Source organism: Gossypium arboreum, chromosome 6 (genome assembly GCF_025698485.1).
Source record: "Gossypium arboreum isolate Shixiya-1 chromosome 6, ASM2569848v2, whole genome shotgun sequence".
Classification (NCBI taxonomy): domain Eukaryota; kingdom Viridiplantae; phylum Streptophyta; class Magnoliopsida; order Malvales; family Malvaceae; genus Gossypium; species Gossypium arboreum.
This window is the reverse complement of record NC_069075.1, coordinates 86,910,334-86,929,626: the sequence shown is the minus strand read 5'-3', so window position 1 is coordinate 86,929,626 and position 19,293 is coordinate 86,910,334. Positions and strand designations below refer to the sequence as shown.

Genomic DNA, 19,293 nt, shown 5'->3' with positions numbered 1-19,293 from the left:
AATGTGTATTAATAAAGCGATTCATTTAATTATGTAAATGTAATACTTTAGTCAAAGCTGATTTCATTACTTGAGACTTACTAAGCATTAAAATGCTTACCCCGTTGCTTTGGCTCTTTGTTTTATAGATTTTGCTCATTAGCTATCGGATTCGGGATCATCGAAGTCGAAGTCATCCACACTATCAAAGCCCCCATTTTGGTACAATTTTGGTTGAACTTTGAAATGGCATGTATAGGACTACCCTTTTGTTGTAGGTCATGTACCTTTCGGTTTTATGTAAACTTGGATAGCCATGCGAAAATGGCTTATATACGTTTTTAGCATAGTACTATAATCATTTGTATGTTGATCATTATGAGGTATGGAATGGTTTTGAAACGATTAGCCATTGGAATGGTTAATCATGATCACACTTTGTGCTATGTATGGAAAAAGGGCCAATTGAATCATGGAAATCATGAAATAGGTAAAGCCTACCTTAAAGGCAGATGCTGACAGCATCAGTGATGTGGATGTGAAAAATCACTAAATATAGTAGGAATGGTATTAAATAGTAAATAAATTATTCAAATGAACCTTGATGAATCTACTTTCATATGGAAGAAACGAAACGGTCATATGAGTTATATGTTAAGAGATATTTAAGTTCTCATGAAACAGGGCCAGAACGGTTTCTGGATCCCCTGTTCCGACTTTGGAAATTCATTGTAAATTAACCAGAGATAATTAGGAGTCATGCCATATATGTATAGATTCCTCTCTGAGTCTAGTTTCTATAGAAACAAACGGAATCAGTATTGAAGCCCTGTACAGGGAGATATCCAATTCGTAATGCGTGAAGGTCAGAGTAGTCGAACCCTGGATTAGGGGAGACTTTAACTAATAAACTGTACTAATTTGCCTGACCAAAAATTCTAGAAAGAAATATGTTGATGGAATTATGAGTATAGTTTCAGGGAAAAATTACGAAACTGATTTTTGAGCTTTAAAACTCAAGATATGATTTTTAAGGCGACAGTGACGCAGTAACCAGCTAGTCTGGAAATTTTTTTTTTATGGACTGTGAAAACAATTAAGTTAAGTCTGTGTGCACCTTGTGTTCGATTCCGGTAACGGACTCGGGTACGGGGTGTTACAAGCCATGTGTCACACACGGCCTAGACATACGCCCGTGTGTCTTGCCCGTGTGGACAGAGTTGGCTATCTTCCAAGCCATCTTGCACAACATACACAAGATCATTTCAATATACTAATTCCATCCCAAAAGACATCAATTCATTCATAGAAGGAACATCATATACATTTACCAAAAAAGATAATAGCCATTATCTAGGCTTAATACAAAATGAAGGGCTTTTATCTTAAGCCAATATACATAAACATTTTCTCAATAATACAACTTCCTAGTCTAGCCTTATAATGCCATAATAAAAAATATAAATCCAACTATACCGAGTATTACAGCTGATAGTGTGGCCGATATCTCTGACTTCAAGGGATCCTTGAGAAATTTGGCAGTACTGAAAGACAGAGAAAGGAAAGAAAGTAACCATAAAGCTAGTAAGTTGCATATAAATAAATATACAATAACAGTTTCACCATTTATCATCATGCTCATAGCTCAAAGGTAAGCATAACTTGACTTACTCATTACCGTCCACTCAAGTCACATTTTCTAATTGAGATCATTACACATGTATACCAAATAGGTACCTATAACACTCAAAACATTATCAAACTTTCCTTATTAAATCTCTTTCTTAACTCTTAAAGTTGAACCTTTTGGAATACTACCGAATATTTTATAAGCCTTAAACATTGGTTAAGTTGCCAATGCCATGTCCCAGACATGGTTTACACTGGCTATCTTTATCGAGACCGATGCCATGTCCCATACATGGTTTTACACTAGCTATCATGTATAAGTGCTGACGCATGTCCCAAACATGTCTTACACTAGCATGAAGCTTAGTCGATGCATGTCTCAGACACGTCTTACACTAGCTACCATCATTGAGGCCGATGCAAGTCTCAGACACGTCCTACATTGGCACTGATCTCTACGCCGATGCCATGTCCCAGACATGGTCTTACACTGGCTATCATAATGTGGCTGATGCATGTCCCAGACATGGTCTTACACTGCCTCTCACATAACCTAATGTTATGGCATGAACATTCGGTTTGTTTCCTGGGGTTCTCACTGGATCTTTCTACTATCTCAATCATAAATATGCATACTCAGTTCAAAATCTAGAAATTTATGCTATATCAAAATCAATAACAATCGGATACATGCATTTAACAATATAGTTGTATTATTTACATACAACTTACCTCGGTGTACAAAAAGTACTTGACTAGATGGCTTAATAGGATTGCTTGGCTTTGCCTCGGTCTAGGCTCAATTTTGGTAAATCTTGATCTATAATAGCAAAAATGTACTCATTTAGTCATTAATTACAATTAGGCATTCATAATTTCACATCTTTGGTAAAATGACCATTTTTCACCTAGGCCTCGGTAAAATGACCATTTTACCCCTATATTTGAAAATCGATTTTATCAAATTTCTTCGTATTTCAAGCCTAGCTAAACTCTTTTTTTTTTTACTCTTATAGCAACCCCAAATTCTCATTATTTCATACACTTATTACCTATTTTGCAACTTATGCAAAATGGTTCCTTTAGGTGTTTTCAAGCTAACACCTTTTTCAAAAGTTGCTTATAACACAACTAGGACTCATATTCCTCCATAAAAACTCAGAATCTATCACAGTTACATCCATGGAAAAATCCTAAACTCTCGACCATTTTGCAAGATATCACCCTTATTTGAAAGCTCATGCTTCATGGGTCTCAAAAATGTGAAAATCTTGAAGAAAACTCATTAAAATCACTTACTTGTGAGAGAAATAAGTTGCTGAAAAATTTAAGCTTTCAAGCCCCCTTTCATGGCTGAAAATTTCAGTGGAAAGAGATGAGAAGAAAAGAAATTGACAACCTTTTTCTATTTTGTTTCTTTTTGGTCAAAATAACTACCAAATTTCTACCTATTTTTAAAATGTCTCCTCTATGTCTCATGGCCAGCTATGCCATCAATTAAGGTCCTATTTTCCCACTAAAGACCCCCAATTTTGGTTCTTTAATAAAATAACACCTTTAGCTATCAAATTATGACTTTTGCACTTTATGCGATTTAGTCCTTTTTCGCAATTGGGCTCACAATCGTTAAGATTAACTTGTCAAAATTTTCAAACACTAATATAATCATGCTATAATCTCATAATTATAATAAAATAATTTTCCCAACTTTAGATATGTGGTCCCGAGACCACTTTCTGACTAGCCACTAAATCGGGCTGTTACACAACCAATTCATTTCTCACCTATTCGGCTATCAAAAGTAACCACTAAAGTCATACCAATTCCACCATTCAATCTTAAGTTAAATTTACCATTGTATAACCGAATACAAATGTCAACTTGTCACTTAATGACTATTCATTTAGCTAACAAAAGCATACCTAATATATAGTCATTATTTACTAATAAGTAACTGAATCAAAGTAGCCATTTTACTTCTATAATTTGCCATTAACACTTTATGCATATAACAAAAAAATCAAACATTAAACTAATCAACTTGACCTTTAAATATCAAACCACAAACAAATATGTCATATGCACATGTATTTAATTTATCTATCATTAGCCGAATACATTCATCAACATGTATATCTTTAACATTTTTTACCAAAATAAACTCATCCATAATCAAACATACTAAACCTCAAATATTAATAAACCATATCAACTTCACTTTCTCTATATGCCATAATTGAATTTACCTTAATACCAACTCTCATAACAAAACCTTAACAAAGCTTATCAAACAAGATTCAAACATATATATACTTATAAACATAAGCCATAGCCGAAACACCAAAACCAAACTTAACATAATGAATAAGCCATTTTCGCATGGCTCATAGTTACATAACCCAAAATCAAACATAAACATAAGCTAGTCTATACATGCCATGGGTTTAAGTTCAACTTTATAAAAATACCGAAATAGTCGATAGTGTGATAAACTTCGCTGACGATCCTTGAGCTCGTAACTTGACTCCAAAATCTGTAAAACAGAGGCACACATACAGACACAGTAAGCTACATAGCTTAGTAAGTCATAAGCAAATAAATTACTAAATTATACGTGTCTTATACATAATTTCGCATTTCATTAAAATATCATTTGCATTTAATCATCACATAATTGAATGCACAATTAACCTTAGTATAAACATGTATTTCACACTTTTACTACTTCCTACATATATCATTAGGCTGAAACAACCTATACTAAATCAAATATACATAATCAAGATTGTATCTCATGAATCATCTCATGTATATTTATAATTTTTAATCATAAGGCTGAATATAACCATTCATATATGTTTGCACATATATTACATATATGATATCACTTATACATAACATTTGGCCAAATATACTTTTCATATACATATATATTTTCATTTGCATCATAAATAATTAGTATCACATATCAAATAGTCAACTTACCTTATTTTCAAATAGGCAATTTAACTATCACATACCTAATCATTTTAGCTCGATTACATATTCAATCATAACTTATCATTGCCCGTTGAACCATTCAGAATAAATAGGATACTCGAATAGTCACATATCGTACAATGCCAATGTCCCAGATGTGGTCTTAGATGTAATCACATATCGATGCCACTATCCCAGACAGGGTCTTAAACGCAATTACATATCGATGCCAACGTCCCAGACGTGGTCTTACACGTAATCACACATCGATGCCAATGTCCCAAACATGGTCTTAGATGTAATCACATATTGACATCACATATCAATGCCAACTCAAAAATCTACCATTATAAAACTGAATTATAAGATTATATAACACACAAATCATACCACATTCACACTTTTCATTACTCAATGCCGATTCATAACTTACTAATAATCATTAAAATTATTTATAGATCATATATATTGAAATTTAACAACATCTATTTGCTTATAAACTTACCTCGGATGACGATAATCGGAACAGGATGATTATTCGACAACTTTAGTTTTCCCCCGATCCAAATCTGATTTCTTTGGTTCTTGATCTAAACATATTCAAATTAAACTCATTCAAACATAGTTTCATTCAATTTAGTCCAAAAACACATAAATCGACAAATTACTATTTTGCCCCTGACATTTCACACTTTTTGCAATTTAGTCCAAATTGCACAAAACACAAAACATGTAAAATTTTAGTACACCATGCTTAGGCTAAATATTCCTTATGCTCATACAAGTCCATACATTTCATTTATGTCACATTTTAGTCCCTCAATTTATTATTTTTTCAATTTAGCCATAATTACTCAAAATAAAAAAAAATTCCAATACAAAACATATTAATCTAAAACATATCTTTCATAACTCATCATCAATGGCATAACTCAAAATATCCATCAAAATCAGAAATTCAAGCATGGGCTTTGTACATTACACTGCAACGATCTCAAAAACGTAAAATTTATCAAAAACCGAGCTAGTTACATACCTTAATCAAGCTAGTCTTTGGCCGAACCCTTAAAAGCTTTGTTTTTCTTTCTTTATTTTTGTTATTCAATCATAGGAAGAAAAATGAACAAATGGCTTTTAAATTTTTATGTTTTATTTTATACATATTATTACATATTTTACTAAATTAACCTTTGATATTTTATAAGTAACACTTATTCATTAGGGCCACAACCGTCCATCACTAATTCATATGGTAGTATTACAACTTAAATACCTCATGCAATAAAGACAACAGTAATTTAGCCCTTACAAATTAAACTATAAATTTTTTATTTTACTCGATTAAGCCCTTTTATTAAATCGGCCACTCAAATGATAAAATTAAAACACGAAAATTTTACACATATAAATTCACACATTATAAACACAAATTAAAACTGTTTCGAATAGGGTCTAAATCGGGCTATTACAGAGGTAAGTTGTATGTAAATAATGTAAATTATTTGTATTTATGTATGGTATAATTAATATGGCATAAATTGTGGACTATTGCTGTAAATGTGCATGATGAGAATTGATGTAGTAAAGAGTCCCGGTTGAACCTTAAGAGTAATTGGATATCCACGCCATGATATTTGAGTGATGTGTGTGATAGTGTAAGACTTATCTGGGACATGGCATTGGCACTGAAGATGAGAGCCAGTGTAAGACTTGTCTGGGACATGGCATCGACACCGAAGATGAGAGCCAGTGTAAGACCTGTCTGGGACACGGCATCGACACAGATGAGTGAGAGCCAGTGTAAGACGTATCTGGTATATAGCATTGGCCTCGATGTATAGATGCCAGTGTAAGACCTGTTTGGGACATGGCATCGGCCTATATGTATGGAAGTCAGTGTAAGACCTGTTTGGGACATGGCATCACTTAGATGTGAGAGCCAGTGTAAGACCATGTCTGGAACATGGCATCGGTATCGTGCCTTATGTTTGAGACTTAGTGGTTATCCTGTAGTATTCCAAATGGTTCAACGGGAAATTTACAGTTTATGTCAAAATGATAGAGCTTATGACCATGTTGTGAGTGGTATTGGTATTTATGTGAAATTGATGATATGTGAACTCTATTCTTATTGTATGAATAATGAAGAATGAACATGAATAAGTTGTGTTATGAACATTAACTCTTTTGTGCGAGTTATGATATATTGGGAGTATGATCACATGTGGTAACACGGTTGTTATTTCGATATTTACATGCAACTTACTAAGCTTTGTACTTACTTTTTTTCTTTTCCATTTTATTGTAGTGCCACCAAATTAGCCCGTGGATCAAAGATCATTAGAGACATCGCTCACATTGTCACTTAAAGCTTTTGGTATAGTTAGTTTTATTATCCTGAGTATGGCATGTATAGGGATTGAGTCTTTTTGTTACATGTCATATTGTTAAGTTAGCCAGTTGTGTTGGCTTGGGATGAAAACCTTCTTTTTAAGGCCATGGTTAATGGCTAATATTCATTATTGATAATTGTAACTGATGATGCTTCCATGGACGAACAAAATGTATGAATGATCAAATGCATGTTTGGTTTGCTAGAATGTCATGTTGCGGTTGATTTAGTCTTATATTAATGTGTGGATTGGATATAATTGTTGTTGTGTAGGTTCGTGCAAGTAATGGTGGCAAAAAGGCTTGGTAGATAGCCTTGTTTTTGTCCACACAGTAGACACACAGGCATATGCCTAGGCCGTGTGTGATACACGGTCATCCCTATGGGTGTGTTGTCCAGCCGTGTGTCCCCTGCATCTTAAAATTTCAAGTCAGTATGCACGGTAATAAACACATGGGCAGAGACATGACTGTATGTCTAAGCCGTGTGAAGTCTGCACTTTAAATGTGGAATTAAATTCACCATACGGCCTAGCACACGGGTGTGTGCCTTGGCTGTGTACCCCTAAATGGTTGCTGACGTCAAAAACAAAATGTCAAGGTTTTTGAACATGAACTAAGACACGGGCTATTGACACGGGCGTGCTGGGCCGTGTGAAAACCCCTGTAGTTTCGAATTAAAAATTAATTTCACACGGGTTGGGGACACAAGTGTGTCCCGATGTGTTAGGCCGTGTGAACTGCACGGGCCTTCAACACGGCCATGTCAAGAAGGCCACACGGGCATGTCGCCCCTTCCACAAGGGCGTGTGCCCCTGCTTCAAGAGTCATTCTCCAGAGTACCTTAAAGGACCCGGTTTGGTTTCGAATCGTCCTTAAAGCTTGTTTTAGGCCTCGTAGGCCCATAATAAGGAATTTTAGACAAGGTTTGAAAAGTTTTAAATTTTGATCAAGTTTTTATGATTTGTAAATGTTGGAATGCATGTGTTCAAGTTTAGTAATGCCTCGTACTTAGTCCCGGCCTCGGACTCGGGTAAGGGGTGTTACAGTAACCATTATATCTTCCTTCATGAAAAGTTAGTTACTATCAAATAATAATTAATTCATTTATCACAAAGACAAAAGACCTATGACCATGTTTACTTTTCATCTATCATATAATGCTAATGGGAGGATATCATTTATATTTGATCTGGTGCCCTAAGTGTAGTTTTCGTCTAAGTACATTTTTAATTTTTCAAACAGATTGGTTAATAAAATTATTCATGAATTATATTAATACTTTGTATATTGTCCTCACATAATTTTTTCACGCAAAGTAAAATGGAAGAAAATGTTACTAACTGGTTGTCTATTGTTTAACTACTATTAACCGGTATAACGTGGTCAGATCGTAATATGAAAAGACAACTTGTATTAGTAAACGAACCTAAACATGTCCTTAGTCTAATTGAAAATGAGCAAATCGAATGAAATACTAATATGTCATCTATCATGTTCAATTGGGGAGATGCCTTGTCTTGGGCATCAGAGCGGATGACTTCCAGAAGATAGAGATATAAATGTGACTAATTGGACTGACAGTACATAGGACAGGACCCAAGCGGAACACTAGGGTGTGTCATCCTCCCCACTATTACTCTAAGTAGAAAGTTGTTTTTCTATTTGAAATAAACCACTACAACTCAACAAAGGTTCTACATTCTCTTCCTATAAATAGATGGCACCAGAAGAGCTATTAATAAAACTTTAAGAGATTGTTACTCTATCGAAAACTAGAGAGAATTTATTATTAACTATCAAATATATTTTTCCAAACTAACAATTATAATATTTTCTATTAAGAAGAGAGAATTTTTGCCTTTTCCTCAAATAAAAGAGAGAAATGTTTTTCTAGTTGTGTTTCAATTCAGTTGGTTTGAGCCCACACTTGTAGCAGTTCGTGGTATAAGAATAGCAAAGAAGATCATTTGGCTAAAAGTCAGAGACAACGAGCACCTGTTAAGCCAAAAACACATATATGAATTCAGTTAGGGTTTATTGCTATAAATATCACAAACCGAGTCGATTTTTCAAAATTTTAATTTTTTGTTGTGCAAGAAAATTGTTTTCAAACCAAAATTTTCTAACAATTAGTATTAGAGCCAAGTTGTTCTATTTTTATAGTGTAAATTGAGATAAAATCTCTCCATTCATCCTGTTTGATTAATATTTGATAAGATTTGACATTCATGTAATTATTTCCATGTTTAGGGGAATATATGAGAATGAATGTGATATTACATATTTATTATATAATTGTTATTTTTTGCCAAGATTGTGGTTCTTAGAAAAGAGATTGTGGACTATGATCTCCATGTAGAAATATTTTTTTAGATAATTCTTGTGATCCAGAAATAAAAACAGGACTTAAATGTATTTTTTCCCAAAAAGGAGTCCATGACGAGGAGAAGATAGAGCGATGATGGTTGAAGACACAAGGAATGCCTTGTGGTGAAAAACTATGTAATTTTTGGTTTTTCATTTATTTTATATAAATAGAACTATGGAAACCTTGTTTAGCAGTTTTATTTTAATTACCGATCTTCTTATATATATTGTAACACCCTATACCTAACCTGATTTACCGAATCTGAATGTAGGATGTCACAATACTTACATAGCGAATTTGTTTAGCTGGCAAAAACCATACTGGATGTACTTCTTATTTATTTAAAAATCTTTTCTAAGTCAAATTTTTGAATGAAACAATTATCGTTTATAACAGACTCTTAAAAGTAGTATAAAACATTACAACTTAGATCGTTGATAAGACTAATATATTTGTGGCGTATAATACTATTTTCCATTTGAAAACATATTCCCAAAATTTTCCCTCTGTATGCATAACATCGCACTATGATTAACCACCTTGGCACATTCCTAGCTTGGTTCCTTCTAGTGAATTGGTTCAACTCAAGAACCTGCATTACAAATAAACAACCATAAATTGAATGAAACTTAGTAAGTCTCGACCGTTTTTACTTTTAAACGATGATGTTGAATTCCCAACTTAAGAATTTTGGACTTCTTTTCTTATTCCTAGAGGATAATTATGTGCCAACCTCTAACTTGACCACCTGTTCCATTCGATTGGCAGATTACAAAATTCCAACCTTATAGAGGATCACATTTCGTAATCATTTGAAGATAGAAATTGGATACATTTATCATAATTATACACCTACGGGCACTACTCTCAGCGAATTCATATAATGGCTTTAGCAATAACAATCATGTTGTAACTTCACGTTGATCCAGACAATGAAATTGGTTTGATGAAAGAAATATTTTAGATCACCTAATAGAAATAACTTCAATACAAAATAGGAAAACTTTTAGGTTTGGCAGACACTTACACCACCCATAATTTCATATATGCTAGGTTCTCTTTTTGACCTAACGAGTTATTGTGGTAGATTCATCAGTCGAGTACAATGCTGAGGACTATTTCAGAAAATACGTCAAAAGCATACCCAAATCTCTCCATAAAGGTAGACTTACAATTTGCCACTTAAGTGTTAGAGAATTCATCTGACAGGCTTTCTAGACATTACGCCACAAAGGCTTTATAAGTAACTAGCCATAAAAGCTTCCCAAATAAATTGCCACAAAGGTTTCCCAAAAAATTTTCCACAAAGGCTTCCAAGTAAATCGCCACAAAGACTTTCCAAACAATTCACAACAAAGGCTTGGTTTGGTTTGTCACCAAGGCACCACATAAATTGTTGTGTTTGACGATATGGATTTGCCTAAACTCATCATCACTTAAGGTTTGCCCATCATCGCCCTCGAGACATGAAAAATAGAATGTTTCATGGCCATGGTCTTTTCATATATATACCGCACTAGCCTTTTCTCATTTTTACTGTCTCGGTGGACTTTGAGTTTACGGTCTTGACGGACTACATTCACTATACTAGCCTTCGTATTTATTGTCCCGGCAGACGTCATCAAAGCACCACTACGGGGTCAGTCATTGTATCATATACTTTCCCAAAATTTCGCCCGAACCCCCTTATCGCTAACCATACTTGGTCATGCATCACTCAAATAACATAATGGACGCATCTACACAGATTTCATTCATAATTTTAATAAAATCATACTTCCTAACACATAATTACCCATGCATGCTTACCAAACATCGTCATATTCGTGCAACGCATCGTACACTTTAGTATATACATACAAATACCTCACAGAGAACACACACAACCATAAATACATATATAGAACAACTTTTCAAGGAGATGTGCACATCTATATTAACTACAACCGTACAAGGAATTATCATAATATATTATGCAGAAGTCGGGTCTATATTAACAACTTCTCAACTTAGAGTTTTTGTTATGATTGCCTTTCAAAATCTAGTAGCAGTATTTGCTTACAAAATCATGGAATTTTTATTAGAATCCCTACTTATAGATTGTTTACTAATGTTTCAACTACGTACAACCCTCATGCACTCATACCCTACTGTCCTGGCACATTTTAACATCTTTACTCAACAACAATCATAACATATAGGCTTATAAGACTTACCAAAAGGCTAAACCATCTATTGATTAAACGAGGTCTTAGCTCTATCTTAACAAAGAAAAAGAGAACATTTAAGTCAGAAAAAAGAACTAGAATGTAAAGTAGAAAGAAAAGTAATTTGGAATGTCTTCTCCTTTACTAGATATAACCTCTTTGTCCCCCTACTATAGACTTTGACAAGTGGCTATGCTTACCTAACCCAAATCTCCTGATTTCCTACAAAAATTTGGGGGAAGGTAAATAGAATCTAGTGAAAATCTTCGTTATTGTTTTGACCAATCATGGAGAGGGTCAAATCAATTTAGTTGACTCCCAACTAATCTCGTCACCAGAAAGTGCTCAAGCAAATCGAGTGTACTATATTTTGTAGTGACTTATGTATGGCGTGGTCTTAAAGACAATTATGTCTCCTACATCTTCCACAAACAATTGATAGGCTATTTATTCTCAGCCAATACTCAGGGGCGTACTCTTCCTTAGATGTACTCTTTCTTGGACATAATCTTTCTTTCCTTAAAGATACCTTGTAATTAAATCCTTAGATACCGCTAGTAGGTAGATACTTTAATGCTAGTATATGGCAATACTCTAACTCATCATCAAGTCAACAGGGTGGCGGATTATGCTACCACTGTACGCCAAATATTTTGTATACTTTACTCACCTTTTTGGATTCTTCATTTTTGGGGCATTAAAACTCTTCCCTCCTTCAAGAAAATTTCATCATCAAAATTTTTATCAATCTCGTAAACCCAATTACTCATGATGCATGGACAATTTTTATCAATCTCGTAAACCTCATTACTCATGACGCTTGGTGAAACACCGACACATAGTTACAACACTAAGAAGATTCCAACTAGTGTGAATGTAGATAGACAGTCTCAATTGGCAAATTTCAAACTGGAGGGCATAGTTGGTCGGTACTCTCATGCTTTTCAACATCCTATAGCCTTAGCCTCAACAAGTTTCGAGCTATGATTCAACACTTCGAATAGTTGGTTTTAAATTTGAAACTTCTCATGGTCACTTGGTTCTTTATAAATACTAGGTGTTCAACACTGCCCCAGTAAATTTTTTTTCACTATATCATTGAACCCTAATTCTTTCCTCTGCCAAATTCCTTTTGCTTTCTTTCGCCTTTAGTTTACACTTTCTTCAGAGGTAATCCCCCTTTCACTTTTCTTTATTATTATACAAAATGGTTGAAAAAACTACCTGTGGAAGAGGCTGCGGTGGTCCTGCCCAAAGTAGCAGAAGCGATAGTCCTAGAAACGCTACTGTGAACGGACCTAGAGGTCCCAATGGTACTCATTGCTTACTTGCTCCCATGTACGAATTCAACACAACTGAGGAGGATCTGACTCAATATCTAGTGGCTTGAGCCATCTTCAATCCAAAATTTGTTTACAACTTTCGTTTAGTTTAAGGAGAGTGTCACCAGAGTGACAACACCAAGGGCTTTATTCTTCCTCTCTTCTTACTCAAGGCTAGCTTTCACTTGCCTCTTCACACTTTCTTCTATTTTGGTGCTCAAGGAATATGATATTGCACCAGAGTAACACTTCGCCCTTTCTTGGTGGACATTGGTGGCTTATTTCATCAACTATTGTTTGCACAATGAGTGATCTATTCTTGATGTTTACCAGAAGATCTATCAACTGAAAATTAAAAGGGAGGGGGCTTACCTGGGATGGCCCACTTTAGTACATGCCAGGGTTATGAGCCCATAATCTAGAATTGGGCCTAAAACCTCTATATCATAAAAGACAAGTTTGTTAGAGTCACATACAATCTCGAAACTGGTTTTGGGTTTCCCACTTTATGGTTCATACCCTAGAAGGATCTCTTCTTACAGAACCAACGTGCCAATTTTGAACATGTCAATTTTGAAATTGCTTGGAATTGAGAAAGATTGTTACTGTCTAGAATGTCTTCCAATACTAACTAAAAGGGCTAAGTACAAACGGTCACTAGGCAAATGATCTTTTACTTTAGGTGGATTCTCACAATGTCCCTTTTTTTCTAAGGTGGTCTAGCCTTATAACGCCAATGATGATTTGGCACGAATTTTAATGGGGAGGATAAGGGAACCTCTATTCTATTTCTACGAAACATGTGGACTACGTCCATGCTACTGGAATATCATTAGTTATGGTATGTCTTCCACTCCTTATCCTAACTGGGCTAACTTTCCTATTGCTGTTGCAGGGTCTTCTTTTTCTCGTACATCTGGTACTTCTCCGCTGGCTCTAGCAGTCAATATGGACGCCTTAGCCTTGTTAGAATTAGTGTGAGAAAATATAGGAGTTATTGCTGCCCCACCAAGAACAACGACTGATAGGTCTCAAAAAAGGCTAAGGGTGGAGGGAAGCACCCAAGATATCGAGGGTAGTGACCACCTATAGTTGAATCATCATAGGATTAGGAGATGGCTTGCTCCCATAAGAGCCATCACTGCTCTTACTCCGTTCTTGCGTCCTATTCCTGCCCTTCTATTCCAGTTGCACCACTAGAGTCTACCAATTCTGTAGACTCTCCAGTCCACATCTCAATTCCTTTTGTGGATGCATTTGCGCAAGAGAAAATACACTAAGGCTAGCCAACGGCCCTTTTTTGGTTCTTTACCTATTACTACTCCTTCTAGCGAAGTGGGAAGACTTGACACCACCCATCAGTAGAATAATAACTTGCCTTAGTAGGTAAATGAGGCTTTCCTTTCTCCCCTGTCCTCCAAACCTCATCTTCCCCCACTCTTAATGCTGGCGGGGTGTTATCAAGTATTAGCTGTTGAGTACGAGCTTATGAGTTGGGCCCTTAAAGAGGCTTGTTGTAATTTTCCATTTTTCAGTGGTGTCAAAAATAGTGGTTTTGGGACCATATTTTTGATTTGTGAGATTTGTTTTTATTATTTAATTAATATTTATGGAGTTACATTAGAGTCTTATTAAATTTTGGTGATGAAATTTTAATGTTTACTTTGTTAATTTAAGAAAAAGAACTAAATTGTAATAAATGTAAAAGTTTAGTTATAATTGAATTATAGTGATTAAATGGTGTAAATCTCATAAGTAGAATGGTTTATTTGGAAATTATGCCATTCTAGTTTAATATGGACAGTTTAAGGATAGTAGTTATCTAAAATATATGTCTAGTTAAAGAGTAATTATGTAAATTAATAATTTAAACTTAAGAAACAAATAAAATAAAACATCCATCTTATTCTTGAGTGGATTTTTCACTAAAAATTAAAGTCATAAACACCATTGAAGGGTTTGGGATGTTTGGCTAGTTGTAACCCTTGCATGGTAAGAATTTATTACTCGTTTTTAGTAATTTCTATGTTTTGAGATCATTGCAACTAAGTCCAGTTAGCCCATACCTTCATTTTTGAAACTGTTAAGAATCTTGAATTTCACCATTGATGAATTCTTTTTGCTCATGATGTTATAGGATAGATTTAAAGTATTGGTAGTTGATCATGAATAAATTGTAAATTAATTTTTGTCAGTTTTTGGTTAAAGAATTAAATTAATTGAATATTAAAATTGATAGGGAATTTTTGAGAATTTAGAATAAATGTGGGTTGTAAATGGATGGGTAAAAATTCGGTTAGCATAAGAAGTTGTAAAATTTTTGTTAAATTTGGAAATTTTGGGTTTAGGGACTAAATTGTGAGAAATGTAAAAGTTTAGGGAAAGTATGTAAATAATGAAAACATAAAGGTCTCATGCATTGAATTGAATTTTAAATTGTGAATGTAATAAATTGAATTTAATTATTAGATAGACCAAGAACTGAGTAAAAAAAACAATAATCGAGGAAAGGGAAAAATTACAGAGTAGGTCCCTGCATTTTAACCAGAAGTTATTGTAGCTAAGTTCATAGTGTTTTTATATGTGAATGTAAATTTCTTGTTATAATCTCATTGTTATCTAGTTAGTTATATATATGTATGTGAAATTTTATTTGTTACCTATATGATATTGATTATTGCAATTGAGTACATATGAAAATGAATAGTTGATGGTAGCAAATCTTGTGATTGCACATTATTGAAATTAATATATTGAATTTATAGTATGTTTATGAAAATAATGAAGTGTTTCTGAATGATGAATATGTATAAAGGTAACGAATTTACGTATAATTCCTGATTGAACGTAGTATGCTTAGGATACGATTGGCATGCCATTAGGGTTAGTATGTGTGCTTGTATGGGTTTGCACTTTGGTGCCTTTGATTGCACATTTGTGCCTCTGTCTGCACTTCGGTGCCTATGTCATGCATCTATGATGCCTCTACTGTGGTGTAGTTACTTAAGTATCTGAGTCGAGTTACTTAGTTCATCGAGCTAAATGTTAATTGAATTACAAATTAATTATGTGCTTAAATGTTAATGCATATTCATGGTATTAGTAAGTGACAAATGTTACAATGAACCACTTGTTTATATATGTGTGGACAATTACATTGATGACATGTGGTTTATGGTAATGGTAAGTTATTTGAGAAGAGATTATCATGATATATTTAGATATGTGAGAAAAACCAATGTGGGTTCTGAACATGTATTTGGCTATCAGGAATTTTAAATTATTTCTTTGAATATTTATTTTGAATAAGGTAAGTTAGTTTGATGTTTAAACTATGAGCTTACTAAGCTTTGTGATAAACTATAATTCATACATATTTTTATCCCATCCTTAGCACATTTTATGGATGTTTTATCCTTAAATTTGGTGAATTCGATGCTCCTAATGCCTTAATTTCATGTTTTATACTTAGGTGAGCATAGGTGAGTGAAAGGAATGAGAAACGGGCCAAAAATAGAGAAAATGGGCCAACGTACGAAATCAACATGGCCTGGACATCCTCACATGGGCAGACCATACGGCTGTGTCAAATTGGTAGAATCGAAGCACGACTCACACGGGTAGACCACACGCCCGTGCCTATTTAACAAGCTTGACCACAGCCTGAAGTAATCGCACACGGGCGTGTCACACGACCGTGTCCCTGTGGAGGTCAAGCAGAGTCCTATTCGGAAAAGGCCACTTTTGAAGGCTCTTAGGCATTCCAAAGCCTATAAATACACCCTAGAAGAGGAGAAGAGGGGGGACACACAAGAGGAACCAAGGAATTGCTCAGGGAAAGCTGATCGATACATCTCAAAAGCCGGATTCACCATCAATACTGAAGATCTCCCTTCAAATTCCTTCAGGAGTTTTGGGTTTTCTTATGTTTTGTTATTTTTATTCTTTTGAGATGTTTTCTTTCATTAGTATGAACTAAAACCCCTAAATACCTAAGGGGAATGAAACCTAAGACGGATCTTGTTATTATTATCTAAGTTGTATGATAAATATTTAACTTGTTCTTAATTATGTATTCTTAATTCTTATTTTGATATTCCAGGATATTGATTCAAGTTAAGCTCTTATTCAGAGGAGGAATAGACCCTGTCTAAGAGTAAATTTCTCATAATTAAGCGGAGTTGATTGCGCGCCTAGAGATAGGGTGACAAGATTTTTTCGGATTAGGGTGAAATCTAATAACGGGATCCATAGATCGAGTTAATGCAACCCTAAGGTGTCAATTAGAAAGAGATTTCAATTATTCAATCTAGGGTTAGACATTGTTAGTCTCGAGAGAGATAATAATATAACTTAGGGATCTCTATGGAACAAGTTGAATGAATAAATCATCCGATTCAAAGTCAAATAACAAGTGAAGTCTAGGTGGATTTTTTCCTTAGGTATTTTCTTGATCAATCGAGTTTTCCAAAAAGTATTTTCCCCAAATTTCTTTTCTGTGATTTCTTAGTTTAATTAATTAGTTAGATAAACAAAACTCTTTTATTTTTTAGGCTAGATAATAAAAAGAAAGTTGATACTAGTACTTTTAGTTCATTTGGGTTTGATAATCTGGTCTTGTTAAAGCTATACTATTGTTCGATAGGTACACTTGCCTTCATTGTGATAATAGTTAGTTTCAAGAATGATTCATTATAAATATTTAAAACCTATCATGAATATCACGTACCAAGTTTTTGGCGTTGTTGCCGGGGAGCTAAGATATTAGGAACACTCGATTTTTATTGCTTTAGCCATTTACTTTTACTGCAATTTAAATTTATTTCTAATTTTTATTACTAATTCTTCTTTTCCCCTTTTTCTAGCAGGTTATTATAGTATATGACTAGAAGAAACCTGTCAGGACCATTACTTTTTGATAGTGAGATCGATCGCAGAGTTCGTAGAAACCAAAGAGAAATAAGGTGAAGCTTAAGATACATAGTGGACGAGCAAGAGGACGATACTTCAACCACCATCGAGGAGATGGCTGAAAACCAAGAAAATCCGCTACCTCCTGCGATTGCTGTTAATCAAAATCCTACTCTGCGCACTATGTATGATTATGCTAAACCTTCTTTAACAGGAACTGAATTGAGCATAGTTAGCCCTGCTGTAGCTACAAATACTTTTGAATTTAAACCTAACACAATTCAAATGATACAACAATTTGTTCAATTTGATGGTTTGTAGGACGAAGATCCCAATGCTCACTTAGCAAACTTTTTAAAACTATGTGATACATTTAAAATTAATGGCGTTTCTAATGACTCCATTCGCCTTCGGTTATTCCCTTTTTCATTGAGAAACAAAGCTAAACAGTGGTTGAATTCGTTACCGCGGGGGTTAATCACTACTTGGGAACAAATGACTGAAAAATTTTTACTAAAATATTTTCCGCCGGCTAAAACGGCTAAATTACGTAATGATATCTCTTCTTTTGTGCAGATGGATTTAGAGACACTCTACGATGCATGGGAGAGATACAAAGACCTTTTGCGAAGATGCCCTCACCATGGGTTACCACTCTGGCTACAGGTTCAAACCTTTCATAATGGCCTGAATCCTTCGACTCGACAAATGGTTGACGCAGCTGCTGGCAGAACCATCAATAATAAAACACCTGAAGATGCTTATGAGTTTATAGAGGAGATTTCATTGAATAACTATCAGTGGCAAGTCATGAGGACAAAGCCAATGAAAACAACCAATGTTTATAACGTCGATTCGGTCACCATAATCTCTAATTAGGTAGAACTCTTGAATAAGAAAATTGATGGTTTTCTTAGTTCTTCATAGGTTCACCCAGTAATGCAATGCGAAGCAAGTGGAGGTGGATCGAACAGTTCAGAATACCCACCTTATGGCCACAACATGGAGAACGAGCAGTTAAATTACATGGTTAATAATCCTCGATCTCAAAACAATCCTTATAGCAATACTTACAATGCAAGTTGGTGGAATCACCCAAATTTTTCATGGGGAGGCCAAGGAAATCAGAAACCACCACCCCCTCCAGGCTTTCAGTAATCACCATACCAGCAGGAGAAAAAGCCGAACCTTGAAGAGATGCTAACCAAATTCATCTTAGTGTTAGAGACTTGTTTTTAGAATACCGAGACGACACTCAAAAATCAAAATGCATCAATCCAAGGGCTCGAAACTCAGATTGGACAGCTCACCAAGTTGATTTCCGAACAACCACAAGGTAGCCTACCAAGCAACACTGAATCTAACCCAAGGGAGCAACTCAACGTAATTGCCATTCATGATAAGGAAGGGCTAGTGGAAAGACCAAGGCCAGAACCGGTGGTAAGCAAAGGTAAGAATGAGGTAGGCCAAAACGAACAAAAATCGGTAAGTACAGAATATAAAC

The 19,293-nt window shown here is 34.7% G+C and overlaps 1 non-coding gene across 1 annotated transcript; it reads right to left on the bottom strand.

Annotated features, from left to right (window-relative positions):
• Positions 1-18,332: 18,332 nt before the first annotated feature.
• Positions 18,333-18,439, bottom strand: LOC128294266 (small nucleolar RNA R71). The gene has a single exon (XR_008284580.1). It is a non-coding gene; the product is annotated as a small nucleolar RNA R71 (small nucleolar RNA).
• Positions 18,440-19,293: the final 854 nt, after the last annotated feature.